Raw genomic sequence first — 18,009 nt, 5'->3', positions numbered from 1 at the left:
CATCTTGTATCAGAAATCCGAACTTTGGTAAGGAAGTCAATAAGTATTGATTTCTAGAAGTCCAGTAGATTTTTGGTTACACGTCAAAGCTAGTTGGAGCAAAAGTATTATGCCAATAAGAATGTATTTATTATGCTAGTGGGAGCATAATTATAACGTTAAGTATTGTGAGTTGGCAATGTTAATTATAGAAAACAAAAGTTTCAATTTGCAAAGATACAGGGTTTCAAAAGTTGTTTTGCTATAATTAAGTGATAGGAATCCATACTTCAACTCAAATATAAAAGCCTAGATTGAGATTTTTTTAATCAAATTTAGTCAAGGATATATATGAATGTTATGTTGGAATGGTTCAACATAAGAATATATATATATATATATATATATATATATATATATATATATATATATGGAAATGTTAATTGCGTTCTCAAAATTCGATTCTGATTACGACATCCGTCTTCATAGTTCGAATTATGAGAACATGGAAAATAGAAATATTATAGCAAAAGACTGATCAAGTATTATGTCTTTATGCAAGACATTATGAATCATGTCTCATATGCTTCAAGTATAGGATTGATTTCATATGTTATAATATTTATGTATTATGAATTTTCCAAATGCCTAAGGCATTAAGAGGGAAAAAGGACTAGAAGTGGATATGAATAAAATAGTTAAGCAATTATCGAGGACAATCTGAGATTTACCAAAGATTGGTTGCTCATGGATAGTTTGAAGTATAGTGTGAATTTTGAAGGACCATATTGACATATTCTGAAAAGAGGCAACTCTTATTCAAAAGTGATAGTCAAAATGGGAACATGGAATTGTTTCCACAAGTGGAAGTTATTCTTTAAATCTATGTAAGATTAGAAAACTTAATACAAGAATGATGTTCAATGGAATGTACTTTGAATTTGACACTTCATTTCTATGGAATATCTCTCTATTGGAATACTTTATAATGTATGTTTCCAAGTCTCTATGACTTTTCTACATAGTCAATACAAGATGATCATTACATATAGGTTTAGAATCTAATAAATTAAAGTAAACGACAAGAATTTGATAATCTTACATTTATGGCAAGGATTTGGAATTGTGAAATGAGCATCATTGAAATGTTGTCAATTGACGTATTTCACAAAGGATCATTGATAGACATACTGTGCATGCTTGGAGCATAGGACAAGTATTGTTTTAATTCAAGTATTAACTTGATTATACGATACATTATAGAATGAATAATGAGTAATCAATATGGCACTCAAAAGTTTTGGGGCCACACAGGATTAGTATTATTCTTGTGTTTTACTTTGCATGTTTTGACCTCCTGAATAACAAGGTTATTCAAACCATCCATAGTCGATCATACTTTGGAAGTAGGTATTGAGGCAAGACTGTCATGAATGGGTTTGTAGTTTGTCTAGGTGTTTTAGACAAAGATGTAGTGTTCATGAGTACTCCTAGAATAAGATTCGAGTATTGGATTCATCCCACACTGATCTAAATCACTTCATTTATTTTATTACGAGTGATTGTGAGATGATAATATCTTATATTCTTGAAACAGAGACATGTGGGTTGTAGTTCTGAGTCGGTTGCACAATGACATATGTAAACGCACCAGTAACTTGGTGTTATAAAACATAGAGTTGTGTGTAATTTGATGAGTACGTACAAGCAAGCATTTGGGTCGAATTTTATCCGTTCCTTTTACCCCCATGTGTTTAAAAGCGATATATGTGGGCCCCTCGATGATTTAGTGATGACAAACCTAAGTGCTTGGCCAAGCCTGGACTGATTTGATTTGTTCAATTCGTCAGTCGTCATAAATCGGAAATCAGGAAATAGTAGATGGACAAAGAGAATGATTATAATCCATGTCTCAGTCCATATGATATCTAGAATGGATAAATATATGATCCCTTATCTAATGGACGCATCATTGACTAGGTCAGAGTTCGATAATGGCTTTTAAGAGCTATGATTGCTAGTCGGGATTTTCGAGTCATACTTGCAATAATAGTTATTAGACTTATCCAAGTAGGAGACTGTTGGATTACATGTCTAAGCCCATAACTATAATTGGTATGTATTTGACCCGAGAGTAGCATGGTCCATTTGGTTGCATATCGCCAGGACAATTTGATAGGATGGACATTTGAGAAGAGGTTAGTTATGATTTGTTAATATATTATAAGTTCTAATATATTAACATGAAATTAGATTATTTAATTAGTATTCATCAAGATTTAATTTGGAATTAATTTAGAGATCAATAGAGACTAATTAAATGTAAGGGGATTGATTGGTAAATCATTCATTCTTTTGGTGTAGGCCAATGATCCATGATTCCTTAGGTTGGGCTAAACCAATGTTACAGCCTATGGATGATCCATGGGGGTTTAAACCCATGGATCCTAAGAAATATGGAAGTCATACACATTAGGGATTACATGGTGTAACCCTAATCTTGCCACACTATATAAGAAGCCCCTTAGTATCCGAAATCATGCACTAGACGTTCTAAGCATTCATGAGCCGATTTGAGTGTGATAATATTCCATCAAAAGTCATCCTTTGTCCAAAGGTGTGTTTTGATTCCATTTGAGGTGCAACACTTGGTGCAGTAAGTTCACAAGGCCAAACACAACAAGTTTTACAAGTCACAACCAAGAGGTAACTCCATAACTCAATTCTATCTTGTTTATATCATTTTGTATGATAGATGTAGGCTTAATGCTTTGGAAACAATATTGCATGTATAATTAGAGAAAACGTAGATCCAAAACATTTAGGGTTTTATGTGCACCATAGGATGTTGTAGTATACCAAAACCCATCAATTTTCTATATTTTGTCTTGAATTCAACTTCTATTGTTGTTCTTATAAATCTCGTAATTAAATATGTTTATTCCACATCTATATTATTGTTGAGCTACTTAATATGCTTATGATTAAACTTAACCGTTTTCACAAGTCTTATCTTAAAAAATTTTCTAAAACATTCTAGTCATCATGCAAAGAGTGAATCACAACCTTTTATCTAAACTCTTATGGTCTTAGAAATTCATCAAAATAACCATTATTTGATAGCATCCCGATTTAATGAGTATCCACAACCTAATTGTTTAATGACTATTTCCAATTAGCATGTTTAAGAATTGTAACATCTTTAGAAAAAGATTTATTATAATAAAGCAAATACCTATGCTTGTAATGTAACTGCTGAAGATTTTGAAATTTTTGATATTATAAAATGGTGTAAGGGAAAAAAAATTTAGTAAATATAAAGTCATAGACTCATTACGTGGTGTTTTACTAATGGTCCAATCTAATCTCATAGCTTCATAATCTTTTTTTTTTCTCAGGACGTGTTCGACACAGAGCATTTGGTAGTGTTTGAGAGTTTCAAGTTTCTAGTGTTTTACAAAATGCTCCGTTTTAAACAAAATGACTCATTTGTCACAAAAGATTTTAGCATTTAGCTTAAATAAAATGCTCCAAATTTAAAAGCTACTTCACGTAGTGTTTAACAAAATGCTACCAGCTACTTGCTACCAACTAGTTTTTCCAAACACTCCCTTAGTAGCATGATATTGAGTGTTATAATAGGTGGACATTAGAATTGATGCAAATATACATGATGCGATAGATAACAAAAGCAAAAAATACTCAGATTTAAAAACATTTAACCTATGAAAAAACATATTTTGTAAGAGTAAATGGAAAGAATATCAGCAAATGTTTCATCATCTTTTTATATATCTAATATCATATGATAAATGAATAGTATAATTTGTGGATTTTAACCACAATAGTTTATTTGTATTTTTACTTTTGGCTCCAAGAGTTTTTAGTGTCAAAATTTGGCCAAAATAATTGTATATATTTTTAGTTTTCATCCCAAGAGTTTTTGGATTTCAAAATTTGGACACAAGACTGTCATATATTGGGAAATTTGATCGATATACTTTTTTATATCACCATGTTTGGCCACAAGACATTTTTATACTTACAGGTTTGCACCTTTCATTTTATAGTTATGCAAGCCCCCCCCCCCCCCCCCCCTCCCCAACCTTTGATGGAAAAGAAGGGGTATTAACTTAGGGAAAATGACGTCATAGCCCTACAATGTATTCCACATTTTCATTTTCAATCCTTTATGTTATTTTCATGTATTTTAATTGAAGAAAGTTATATGTGACCTGCTCATTTAGTCATATAGACCTTATTTAACTAGTTACTAGGACCATGTAACCAGTTTAATACATATAAGTGTCTACTTCGATCAATTGACATCGTTTTAATTAGAGACTCTTATTAACCAAGCTTAGTAGGACTGGTCATAACCCGTATGCATTTATAACTCCTCTTCATGCCCTAAAAGCATCATCCCCAAAAAACTTGTTGCCCTAATTAAATACATAAGTTAATACCCTAACTATGAAGAAAATGGATGTCTTCAACTCCCCCCCCCCCCCAAATTAGCTGGTCATTTAAAGATCGCCGCCACCTCCCTACAAATGGGTCAAATGGAGCCCAACCTGAAGACCTCTCCACAACACTACTTCAAATGCAGGTAGACGTCTCTATGATCAGGGACAAAGTTAATAGGTGCTTATTTAAGATTAGGGATTCCTTATGTCTCGAGATGGATGAGCTGAAGCATAAATTAGAAGATGTGAGGGCAGGCCAGCTTGATATGTCCCACATGATAAACGAGCTTGAGAACCATATTTTCTCTTTGCAACCAACGTATGTGAGGACCACCGTTCATATAATGGCAATGAAGAATAAGTTATGTGTTTTCACAGGTGTGTTTGTGGTCATAGCTATTGTGGGTGTCGTGCTAGCAGCCAACAAGTACTTCTAAAGAAAGACTACTTACTTTTCTAGGTTTGGGTTTTGCTTCTTTTAGGGTAAAATGGTTGGTTTTTGTTAGTAGATGCTTCGTTTGTGTGGTATGATCATTTTTGTATTTAGTTAGTATTTTGGTTGTCCATTATTCCGATATATTTGTTGGGTTTTGAGCAATCTAACACTTCCTAAGTGTTCATGCAACCCTAATAAACCTTGGATCTATGTTTGTCTAAATACATGCAAAATAATAATTTTTCCAAGGTTCATAACCTATCTAACATGGCATGGAGTACTTTTAAACATAAAAGAGTTAGATGAGATTACATACCTTTTGATGATGAGTTTGATTTCTAAGGAGTTTGAGGGCCAAGCACCAATAGTGTGAATGCCTCAAATGGAATCACAAATCACCACAAACTCTTGGAAAACTTTGAGAGAGTGTAAACACACTATAAAATCGGTCACACACAAACACACATACTAGTTACACTAGTTTCACTAGTGGCTATTTCATGCAACATAATCATGCTTATATAGTGTACATGATTAGGGTGAAACCCTAATAACCCATGACCTTTCCTTTCCAAGGATCCATGGGTTAAAAGCTCCATGGATCATCCATGGACTTCCATATAAGCCTCGCCCGTTAACAAAATAGCATTAGCCCACACTATATAAAACCAATAGCCCATAATCTAATTAGTATTCCTTTTAATCTCTAAATTAATTCATAATTGCTTTAAGACTAAAACTAATTAAATAACATAATCTCATATTAATATATTATAACTTATAATATATTAATAAACATAAGTGTATAACTCTCATAAAATTATCCATAAATAGTTTGGATGAGATGCAACCCAAATGGACCATGCCGGGTCGGGTCAAGTATATACCAAATAAGTTATGGACTTAGACACCTTATCCAACAATAGTATCTTTTTGTGTATGTGATATGAAACAAGGATGCCACTATGTTGGCTATTTATTGATACTTAGTAAGTAAATGGTGTAAGTGTTCATATAATTTCGAAACCAAAATTAATGAAAACATATTAACTTAATCTGAGTTTTGGTCCCTTATTCTTATTTTAAGAGAGGTCACGCTAATATGTAGGACCCGAATTACACACTTGTGCATCTGTTGTTGAAATTAAGGAAAAACATCATTTGTTTCATATGAAGTGTTAGGACCACCAAAATGTGTGAATCTTGTATGGTAAATATGTTAAAAGAAAAAGACAGTAGGGCCCTCGAACCCCTATAAAAACACAACAAATACCCATTTTGCACATGCACAAAAACATCTAAAAATGGAATTAAAGCAAAATAGGACCAAAACCAAAATCACTGTTGCAACTAGGACAACAAGGTCTATAATGTAATTTTTTTTCGGATTTAAGGGGTGGTATCCCTTTTTAAGACTACATAGAATTGGTTAGGTTTTTAGCAGATGTGGGATAACTTTGGTCCATTCAGGGTCTCTTTTTGAAACATGTTTCACAACATTTAGACTAAAACTCATAAAGGAGAAAAATATCCCTACACTCATTACTGAAGTTTTAAGAGCATAAAAAATGACATAAGTACCCATACACTCATTGTTTCAGTTCTAACAACAAAATAAATGCCCCTAAATACCCATGCATTCATTTTTTTCAGGTACAACAACATAGAGAATGACATAAACACCCACACACTAGTTGTTTCAAACATAACAATATAGATAATGACATAAATACCGATAAAGTCATTATTTCAAACATAACAACATAGAAATTGATGTAAAGTAACTCATCACTTATTGTTTCAAACATAATAACATAGAAAATGGCATAAATATACATGCAATTACATAAGTAAAATAGTAGACAAATACCCTACACATAAACACTACACTTGCACTAATCCAATTCCATAGGCTTAGTTGCACTGCTACCTTCACCTTCAACTCTTTTTCCAGCTTCATTTTAATGATTCTTTCAAACTTCTTCCTCTTCCTTAGTTGTTGTACTTCACCAACATGCACTTCTTCCTCTGCTATAGCCCTTTCTATGTTTAATGACTCTTGTGTTTATGTGTCAATGATTCTGTTCCTAACACAAGTTTTAGGAGGCCTTTCAACTTAACTACATGTGGTCTTTTTGTGTCCTCCTTGTTTGTATATACCACAGTACAAGTTTCCCTTCTTTTGATACAATGTGTCTTCCAGTCCTTTCAAAACAATGTCTTCTCCTCTTGAAGGTTTGTTTTCCAGGCGTCCTTCTGTTTTTAGGGGGACAAAGGAAGGATGTGTTCTATTGGAGGCCACATATTGCTTCCATTCATGCCATGTATGGGTTTTTGTATGAATTACGGTAGAAGCCTGCCACATATAATGGGTCTACATTTGGTGCATCATGGTTGGAGTTTAATAATGATAATGTTGCAACTAAATGCATACAACCACAAATATTCGATTGTTATAGCCTTTATGTGCATTCCTTCTAAGGCACATCAACAACATAAGATTGGTCCACATTTCTTTTTTCAAATTTCATCAAACCCATCAAAAAGTAACTTACCAATGCCTACATTAATGCAAAACAAATGGGACAAATCATTACATATGATGAATATTTATTATGCTTTTAGTTTTATAGCTACATACGATTGTTTAAGTTTTAATAGATGCAACTTGTCTCTAATGTATGGATATACATTCAAACGGTTCCATCATTGTCTCGACACTTGCATATTCACCATTCTTTGCATGAAATAAAAATGAATGTCTTCTAACATACTGATAATGGGTTTCATTCTAGCATCCAGTAAAAAACTATTAAAATCTTCGAAGTACCCATTCTCCACAGATTTACAAGAGTCATGGTGAACTTGGAAGAAAGCTAAAGATGATGTTCTTGGATACATCTCCATAAGATGAATATATGCAAAAAAATTTAAGTTTTTAATCTCCTTCGTGGCTGCATTGAAATGCTCTTCAATAGTGGCTTTATTTGCCATTAAGAAAATGTTCTCAAATTATTCTCCAAAAAAATTCTTTTTAAAGTTGACATAGATATACCTTGCACACTGCCTATATTCCGTAGCCATTTAAGAGCTCCTTCACTATCACAACCAATGCATACATATACATAAGCACATAATAAATTTAGATTGACAAAGTATGTATTACAATACACAAACAAAATGTTCCATACCTTGTGTTGATTAGATATTTACACAAGCCCAATTCCTTGACATAGAAAATTCAAGTCTTCTAAAAGATTCTCAATAAGCCACTTCCAAATGTATTTGTTCTTTACACTTATACCTACTCAAGTCATAAGGGAACTTCTATCTTTAGCACCCCTACCTATATCACAAAGTAACTCACCCTAACAATAGTTTTTTACGAAACAACCATCTAGGTTAATAATCCTTCGACATTCTGACCTACAACCCTCTTTCACTCCATGAAAAAAAGTAAATCTGGATGTAGTAATTTTTACCACTAGGCATTGAATCAACAGAATTTTTTTACAGTTGAACCTAGATTTGATCTTTTAATCTCCTTACCATAAGAACATAAATTGACATAATTTTTTGCAACTATACCTTCAACTAGACTTAAATCATATTTCTTGGCTCTCATACACTAACGCATACTCACTTCAATATCAAATGTGTTTTTCACCTCCTCTCTACGCAGTTTAAAACATATATTTTGGTTGTTTAGAAATTCTTGAGTGAAATGGGTTCCTATACATCTGTAAGTGACAATTGACTCTAATTTGAAATTCCTGACACAATTATGGTCACCTATAAGAGACTTGATATGGAAAGACTAATCATCACTCATCCATGACCCCTAAAAGTCTAAATTTACAGCTTCCATTGCAACATTTAACTAACAGTCATCTATTATCATTTTCATAAAACATAATTGATAACAATTAGCAACTGCATAATTACATAACATGTGTTAGAGTTGTTCAGAAGTCTTACAACTCATACCTAACATAAGTTGTGTTGGATTAGGTGTCTAAGCCCATAACTATAATTAGTATATAATTGAAATGATACGAGCTCTGCCCTTTTGCATTGCCCTCAAACCAAGCAGTAAGAAAAGTTGACTTTTAGTGACAAGGATTAAGTTATTTTGTGATAAATAAATTGAAATAAATAGTTTATTATCATATTATATAAGTAATATATTAATTAGAAAAGCTATTATTTAACTAATAATTGTTTAGAAATTACTTAGAATTAATTTTGGGATTAATGGAATTAATTAAAAGTACAAGGTCTAAAGTGTAATTTTTCTATAACTGAACAAAAGGCTGTAGAACCTTCCAATCTTAGTGGTGGATGGTTGAAAGAGGATATGCTAGAGTTTTTAGAATATCCCATGTGGATAAATAACGAATGAGATAAATACCAGATTTGAAATATTAATTTAATATTCAAATTAGATTTATCTAAGGTTTCCTTGTACGGCTATATAAGGACCCTAAGCCCACCTAATTTCAGCCACTCCTTCTCCTCAAGGGATAGCAAAGATTCTACTATCCCTTCTCCTTTCTCTATAGTCTTCATTCATGCTAGTTTGGGTGTGAGCTATTAGAGGCACGACAATTTTGGTGCGTGCTTCCAAGAGATCTACAAGTGAAGAAAATCTTGTTCTTTACTATAATAACAACAAGGTATGTAAACATAAAACCTTTATGATCTTTTAAATATACCTAGGGTTTCTATGGTTTCTTATTTTATGTGCTTAGTTATAGGTTCAATAGTTAAAACATACATCCTTAGGTTGCATGTGAACTTAAGGCTTTAAAGTTTGTTTGTTTTACTTAGAACCTATCAGGTTGTTGCTCCTTCCAAGGTTGTTGTTCGTTAGAAATAGTGAAGAAATCAATAGCAACATCAACATTTTCAGCTTCATTCTGACCCATGTCAGTATCAAAATCTTCAGGCTCACGTATATTCTTACTAATCCCACAATTTGGGCCATTAACTTTTTTGACAAAATACGGGTTGCCATTATCAACGGTGTACCCTGATGTGACAACCCCATATTTCAACTACATGTAAACGACCTAAAAAGTCATGTATTGTAACCACGTTAGTTGTAATAAAATTAACTTCGAAAATTAGATATCCAAAAATCACTAATTAAATTACCTATTATGTTAGAGGTCATTAAATCGTGACCGTACCTAAAAAGAACGCCCAAATCTGACTTCGTATAAGAAAGTTAGAAAATTTTCAAGTTCGGCTTAACGGCAGACAGCTAAAAACTCGAATCAGAGATCGAGTGACTTTTGACCGGAATGACCTAAACGAGAATCGAAGGTCTCAACAATGGTATTTCAGCGGTAAAAAGTCTGTCAAAAACCGACGTCAGATAAAGAAGTTATGAATTTGTAAAGAAATTTTCTTACCGCAACCTTTTAAAAATAAATAATAAAAATAATTTCGGAATTTGCTTACGGAAATCTACACGAAAGTTGTAGAGTATGGTGTCACCTTCGCGTGGATATAAGGAACATCGAAAACGGAGTTCGTATGAAGAAGATATGAAGTTTTGAAGTTTGCTAAATAATTAATATATAAATTTAATTCAAAAATCGGTATTATCCGAAGGGTGAGTCACTGGGTCCATCCGAGTTATAAACATTCTCAATAAGCCACTTCAAAAAGTATTTGTTCTTTACACTTATACCTACTCAAGTCATAAGGGAACTTCTATCGTTAGCACCCCTACCTATATCACAAAGTAACTCACCCTAACAATAGTTTTTTATGAAACAACCATCTAGGTTAATAATCCTTCGACATTCTGACCTACAACCCTCTTTCACTCCATGAAAAAAAGTAAATCTGGATGTAGTAATTTTTACCACCAGGCATTGAATCAATAGAATTTTTTACAGTTGAACCTAGATTTGATCTTTTAATCTCCTTACCATAAGAGAATAAATTGACATAATTTTTTGCAACTATACCTTCAACTAGACTTAAATAATATTTCTTGGCTCTCATACAATGACACATACTCACTTCAATATCAAATGTGTTTTTCACCTCCTCTCTACGCAGTTTAAAACGTATCCTTTGGTTGTTTACAAATTCTTGAGTGAAATGGGTTCCTATCCATCTGTAAGTGACAATTGACTCTAATTTGAAATTCCTGACATAATTATGGTCACCTATAAGAGACTTGATCTGGTAAGACTAATCATCACTCATCCATGACCCCTAAAAGTCTAAATTTACAGCTTCCATTACAACATTTAACTAACAGTCATCTACTATCATTTTTCATAAAACATAATTGATAACAATTAGCAACTGCATTATTACATAACATGTGCTAGAGTTGTTTAGAATTCTTAAAACTCATACCTAACATATGTTGTGTTGGATTAGGTGTCTAAGCCCATAACTATAATTAGTATATATTTGAAATGATAAGAGCTCTGCCCTTTTGCATAACCCTCAAACCAAGCAGTAAGAAAAGTTGACTTTTAGTGACAAGGATTAGGTTATTTTGTGATAAATAAATTGAAATAATTAGTTTATTATCATATTATATAAGTAATATATTAATTAGAAAAGCTATTATTTAACTAATAATTGTTTAAAAATTACTTAGACTTAATTTTGGGATTAATGGAATTAATTAAAAGTACAAGGTCTAAAGTGTGATTGTTCTATCACTGAACAAAAGGCTGTAGAACCTTCCAATCTTAGTGGTGGATGATTGAAAGAGGATATTCTAGAGTTTTTAGAATATCCCATGTGGATAAATAACGAATGCGATAAATACCAGATTTGAAATATTGATTTAATATTCAAATTAGATTTATCTAAGGTTTCCTTGTACGGCTATATGAGGACCATAAGCCTACCTAATTTCAGCCACTCCTTCTCCTCAAGGGATAGCAAAGATTCTACTATCCCTTCTCTTTTCTCTATAGTCTTCATTCATGCTAGTTTGGGTGTGAGCTATTAGAGGCACGACAATTTTGGTGCGTGCTTCCAAGAGATCTACAAGTGAAGAAAATCTTGTTATTTACTATAATAACAACAAGGTATGTAAACATAAACCATCTATGATTTTTTAAATATACCTAGGGTTTCTATGGTTCTTATTTTATGTTCTTAGTTATAGGTTCAATAGTGAAAACATACATCCTTAGGTTGCATGTGAACTTAAGGCTTTAAAGTTTGTTTGTTTTACTTAAAACCTATCAGGTTGTTGCTCCTTCCAAGGTTGTTGTTCATTAGAAATAGTGAAGAAATCAATAGCAACATCAACAATTTCAGCTTCATTCTGACCCATGTCAGTATCAAAATCTTCAGCCTCACGTACATTCTTATTAATCCCACAATTTGGGCCATTAACTTTTTTGACAAAATACGGGTTGCCATTATCAACGGTGTACCCTGATGTGACAATCCGATATTTCAACTACATGTAAACGACCTAAAAAGTCATGTATTGTAACCACGTTAGTTGTAATAAAATTAACTTCAAGAATAAAATATCCAAAAATCACTAATTAAATTACCTATTATGTTAGAAGTCATTAAACCGTGATCGTACGTAAAAAGAACGCCCAAATCCGACTTCGTATAAGAAAGTTAGAAATTTTTCAAGTTCGGCTTAACGGCAGTCGGCTAAAAACTCGAATCAGAGATCGAGCGACTTTTGACCGGAATGACCTAAACGAGGATCGAAGGTCTCAGCAATGGTATTTCAGCAGTAAAAAGTCTGTCAAAAACCGATGTCAGATAAAGAAGTTATGAATTTGTAAAGAAATTTTCTTACCGCGACCTTTTAAAAATAAATAATAAAAATAATTTCGGAATTTGCTGACAGAAATCTAAACGAAAGTTGTAGAGTATGGTCTCACCTTCGTGTGGATATAAAGAACATCGAAAACGGAGTTCGCATGAAGAAGATATGAATTTTTTAAGTTTGCTAAATAATTTATATATAAATTTAATTCAAAAATCGGTATTATCCGAAGGGTGAGTCACTGGGTCCATCCGAGTTATAAAATTCAAGTCTTCTAAAAGATTCTCAATAAGCCACTTCAAAATGTATTTGTTCTTTAGACTTATACCTAATCAAGTCATAAGGGAACTTCTATCGTTAGCACCCCTACCTATATCACAAAGTAACTCACCTTAACAATAGTTTTTTATGAAACAACCATCTAGGTTAATAATCCTTCGACATTCTAACCTACAACCCTCTTTCACTCCAAGAAAAAAAGTAAATCTGGATGTAGTAATTTTTACCACTAGGCATTGAATCAATAGAATTTTTTACATTTGAACCTAGATTTGATCTTTTAATCTCCTTACCATAAGAGCATAAATTGACATAATTTTTTGCAACTATACCTTCAACTAGACTTAAATCATATTTCTTGGCTCTCATACAATGACGCATACTCACTTCAATATCAAATGTGTTTTTCACCTCCTCTCTACGCAGTTTAAAACATATCTTTTGGTTGTTTACAAATTCTTGAGTGAAATGGGTTCCTATCCATCTGTAAGTGACAATTGACTCTAGTTTGAAATTCCTGACACAATTATGGTCACCTATAAGAGACTTGATCTGGTAAGACTAATCATCACTCATCCATGACCCCTAAAAGTCTAAATTTACAGCTTCCATTACAACATTTAACTAACAGTCATCTACTATCATCTTTCATAAAACATAATTGATAACAATTAGCAAATACATTATTACATAACATGTGCTAGAGTTGTTCAAAATTCTTAAAACTCATACCTAACATATGTTGTGTTGGATTAGGTGTCTAAGCCCATAACTATAATTAGCATATACTTGAAATGATACGAGCTCTGCCCTTTTGCATAACCCTCAAACCAAGCAGTAAGAAAAGTTGACTTTTAGTGACAAGGATTAAGTTATTTTGTGATAAATAAAATGAAATAATTAGTATATTATCATTTTATATAAGTAATATATTAATTAGAAAAGCTATTATTTAACTAATAATTGTTTAAAAATTACTTAGAATTAATTTTGGGATTAATGGAATTAATTAAAAGTACAAGGTCTAAAGTGTAATTGTTCTATAACTGAACAAAAGGCTGTAGAACCTTCCAATCTTAGTGGTGGATGGTTGAAAGAGGATATTCTAGAGTTGTTAGAATATCCCATGTGGATAAATAACGAATGAGATAAATTCCAGATTTGAAATATATATTTAATATTCAAATTAGATTTATCTAAGGTTTCCTTGTACAGCTATATAAGGACCCTAAGCCCACCTAATTTCAACCACTCCTTCTCCTCAAGGGATAGCAAAGATTCTACTATCCCTTCTCCTTTCTCTATAGTCTTCATTCATGCTAGTTTGGGTGTGAGCTATTAGAGGCACAACAATTTTGGTGCATGCTTCCAAGAGATCTACAAGTGAAGAAAATCTTGTTATTTACTATAATAACAACAAGGTATGTAAACATAAACCATCTATGATTTTTTAAATATACCTAGGGTTTCTATGGTTCTTATTTTATGTTCTTAGTTATAGGTTCAATAGTGAAAACATACATCCTTAGGTTGCATGTGAACTTAAGGCTTTAAAGTTTGTTTGTTTTACTTAAAACCTATCAGGTTGTTGCTCCTTCCAAGGTTGTTGTTCATTAGAAATAGTGAAGAAATCAATAGCAACATCAACAATTTCAGCTTCATTCTGACCCATGTCAGTATCAAAATCTTCAGCCTCACGTACATTCTTACTAATCCCACAATTTGGGCCTTTAACTTTTTTGACAAAATAGGGATTGCCATTATCAACGGTGTACCCTGATGTGACAACCCGACATTTCAACTACATGTAAACGACCTAAAAAGTCATGTATTGTAACCACGTTAGTTGTAATAAAATTAACTTTGAAAATAAAATATCCAAAAATCACTAATTAAATTACCTATTATGTTAGAAGTCATTAAACTGTGATCGTACGTAAAAAGAACGCCCAAATCCGACTTCATATCAAAAAGTTAGAAAATTTTCAAGTTCGGCTTAATGGCAGTCGTCTAAAAACTCGAATCAGAGATCGAGCGACTTTTGACCGGAATGACCTAAACGAGAATCGAACGTCTCAACAATGGTATTTCAGCGGTAAAAAGTCTGTCAAAAACTAACGTCAGATAAAAAAGTTATGAATTTGTAAAGAAATTTTCTTACCGCGACCTTTTAAAAATAAATAATAAAAATAATTTCGGAATTTGCTGACGGAAATCTAAACGAAAGTTGTAGAGTATGGTCTCACCTTCGCGTGGATATAAAGAACGTCGAAAATGGAGTTCGTATGAAGAAGATATGAATTTTTGAAGTTCGCTAAATAATTAATATATAAATTTAATTCAAAAATCGGTATTATCCGAAGGGTGAGTCACCGGGTCCATCCGAGTTATGCGCCGCGTACAGGCGCACGCCCCGCGTACTTGAGGCGTTGGCCTCGGTTCCTCCACATCGCCCCTATGCGAGCCTACCTGTCCCATCCCATCCAAAGCCGAGGCAGTCGAGGACTCGGTCACGCATGACGCACGAGTACACCCCGCGTAAGCTCGTACGCCCCGCGTACCAAGGTCTCTCAGCCCCCTATCAAAGGGATGCGAGGGTTCCGGGAAAATTACACCATTTCTCTCATTTCTCTTAAGATCTTGCCTCATTTTCCGTGCCCGTACTACCCCGAAGCCCCGATCACTTTGCTTGACTCCCGAAGGTCGTTTGTGCTCCCGAGATTCCAGGGAATCCACAGGAAATACACTTTCTCAAGCCGAAATTATGTCCGGTTTTCATCCCACAACCTCCGATCTTACAAGTGAGTTCATACCCCTATAATTCACACTTTTAAATGTTTTATGAGTACTTTTACATGCTTTTAAGGGGGGAATACAAGTAAAACACTCGATTATTATTGTGTGTTATATAAACTTTCACTTTACGCATTTTATCAAAGGAATCATATGTGATTTGAAACTATCAAAGGGAAACTTTCATATGCAAATTATACCACGACAACATCCTATCTTTTGAAATGAGAAACGATTTATGTATTTATATAAATCAGATACTTGCTTATACTACATTTCTGTGTGTCGGTTTTGGCACTACAAAAACTACATTTTCATAACAAGTGAACATTTTAACTAAGGGTTTATTATACAAACGAAACACACTTTTAGGAAACTACAATAGGTATAGTTTTACGAGAATACTACGAACTTTTACATACATGGAAATACTATTTCAAGAAGCTACTTTCATATACAATAACGAACGAACATTTTCACACGTAAATCTGTTTTATACTAAGTTTTGTGAGACATTAACTTCACGTAAGTTCGAGTACACATTTCAAGTCCTGTATTATATACCAGAATCCCTAAGAGGGGGAGCATGGTGTTTGTGTATAGATCTATACGGGCTTGACAACCCGCGCCCTGACTGTTAGCTACAATCCACCATTTGGGGTGACAAACGTCAGAACATTCCAACGCCTGAAGAACGTTGTGTACAGGCATTCCTTGTCAATAGTATGGTTATAAAACTCACATAGAGTATTAAAGACAATGATTTACGGGATTCTTCAGACGTATTGGAAATTTTATATGTACATACATTTACTAGAAACAAACATTGGTCTTGAAAGAAGGCTACATTTATACTAGTAGAAAATATAGGATTTTCTAGGAACAAGAAAACAAGGAACAAAAACATTTCATTTCATACAAACATTGTAATTAAATACTTATGAAACTCACCAGATTAAATGCTGATCTACTCTTTCAAAAACTACTTGTATGTCCCAGGGATTCAGTAATTACAGGTAACAAACGGATTTTGGAGAACGGACGTTGCGGCGGTAGTTTAGTTTCATATTTTGACATCATATTGTAATTGATTTTGAACATGTACACTTTTAAACAATGTAAACTTTCAATTATATATATGATGGTTGTATTGCTTTCTTTACTATGTATTCATCTGTTATGTTACCGCATGAAGTCATCCGCCCCCGAACGTTTCCGCCGTTCCGGTTTGGCGTGTGACAGATTGGTATCAGAGCAATGTTTATAGTGAACAAAGTATATTGAACCTCATAAGATATACAAACTATAAATTTTTAAGGACTCAATGTCTCTAACACAAGTTTTCGTACCTAAAATCCTTATTTCATATAAATAGATTATTTTAGGTTATGAAAATCCAAAATGCAAGCATACAATGACACATTTTTATGATAAGAACTATACAAAAGTATTAAGACAAGTTGGACACTACGATTAGTTCTCGAGATATGTAATCAAATTTGGGACTAATATAGCCTGATCAACTATGTTTATCCGAAATTAGACTAACGTATATAGAGGAATGATCGTAGTGAGCAACAAGTCAAAACTTACCAAAATTAGACACTAGTATCAAACGTACAATTTAAATACTATAGGAGTATTTGGTGCATACAATAGATTAATTAGTATTACATGTCTCATGTTTTGCTCAAATCTTATAACCCTATTCTCGTATAGTCAAATGACTGGATTCACCCACATGGGGACCCCTACTACCCAAACGAAGGCAACGGAGGATGGATTGAGGAGGATCCGGAAGAGGACAATGAGCCTATCGAGTTGGATGGAGGAGACGACTCTGGTACAGACACGAAACCAGTGACAATCAACCCTCCAGCCATTAGGAGGAACTTCCAAGGACCGACACTCGTTTGGGGAAGTCACCTCGTCCACTGGAGCCTACAACAAAGGATACGCTCTCCCTACGGTATGTGTCGAGACTTCTACGACATCAGGGATGGAGGTTCAGCCGACCGAGCACTTCCGGCGATGGTAGGTAAACTGGCCAACCAGTCCTACCAATCAGGGGTTCAAGAAAACCGAATCCCAGAGGTCAATGTTGAAGTACAAGTCCACACGGCCGATATCCGCCACCTGGATATGTTGCAGAATGACATCCACCACCGCGTCGAAGCATTCCAAGCACAAACGAATGCAGCCCTCGCAGAGTTTAGGGAACAACAAGCTGCATTCGATAGGCGTCTTATGGAGTCGAAGCAATCGGATGCGGAGTC

This window comes from Lactuca saligna, chromosome 4 (assembly GCF_052625555.1).
Source record: "Lactuca saligna cultivar CGN05327 chromosome 4, ASM5262555v1, whole genome shotgun sequence".
Classification (NCBI taxonomy): Eukaryota; Viridiplantae; Streptophyta; class Magnoliopsida; order Asterales; family Asteraceae; genus Lactuca; species Lactuca saligna.
Note: the sequence above shows the minus strand (reverse complement) of the source record.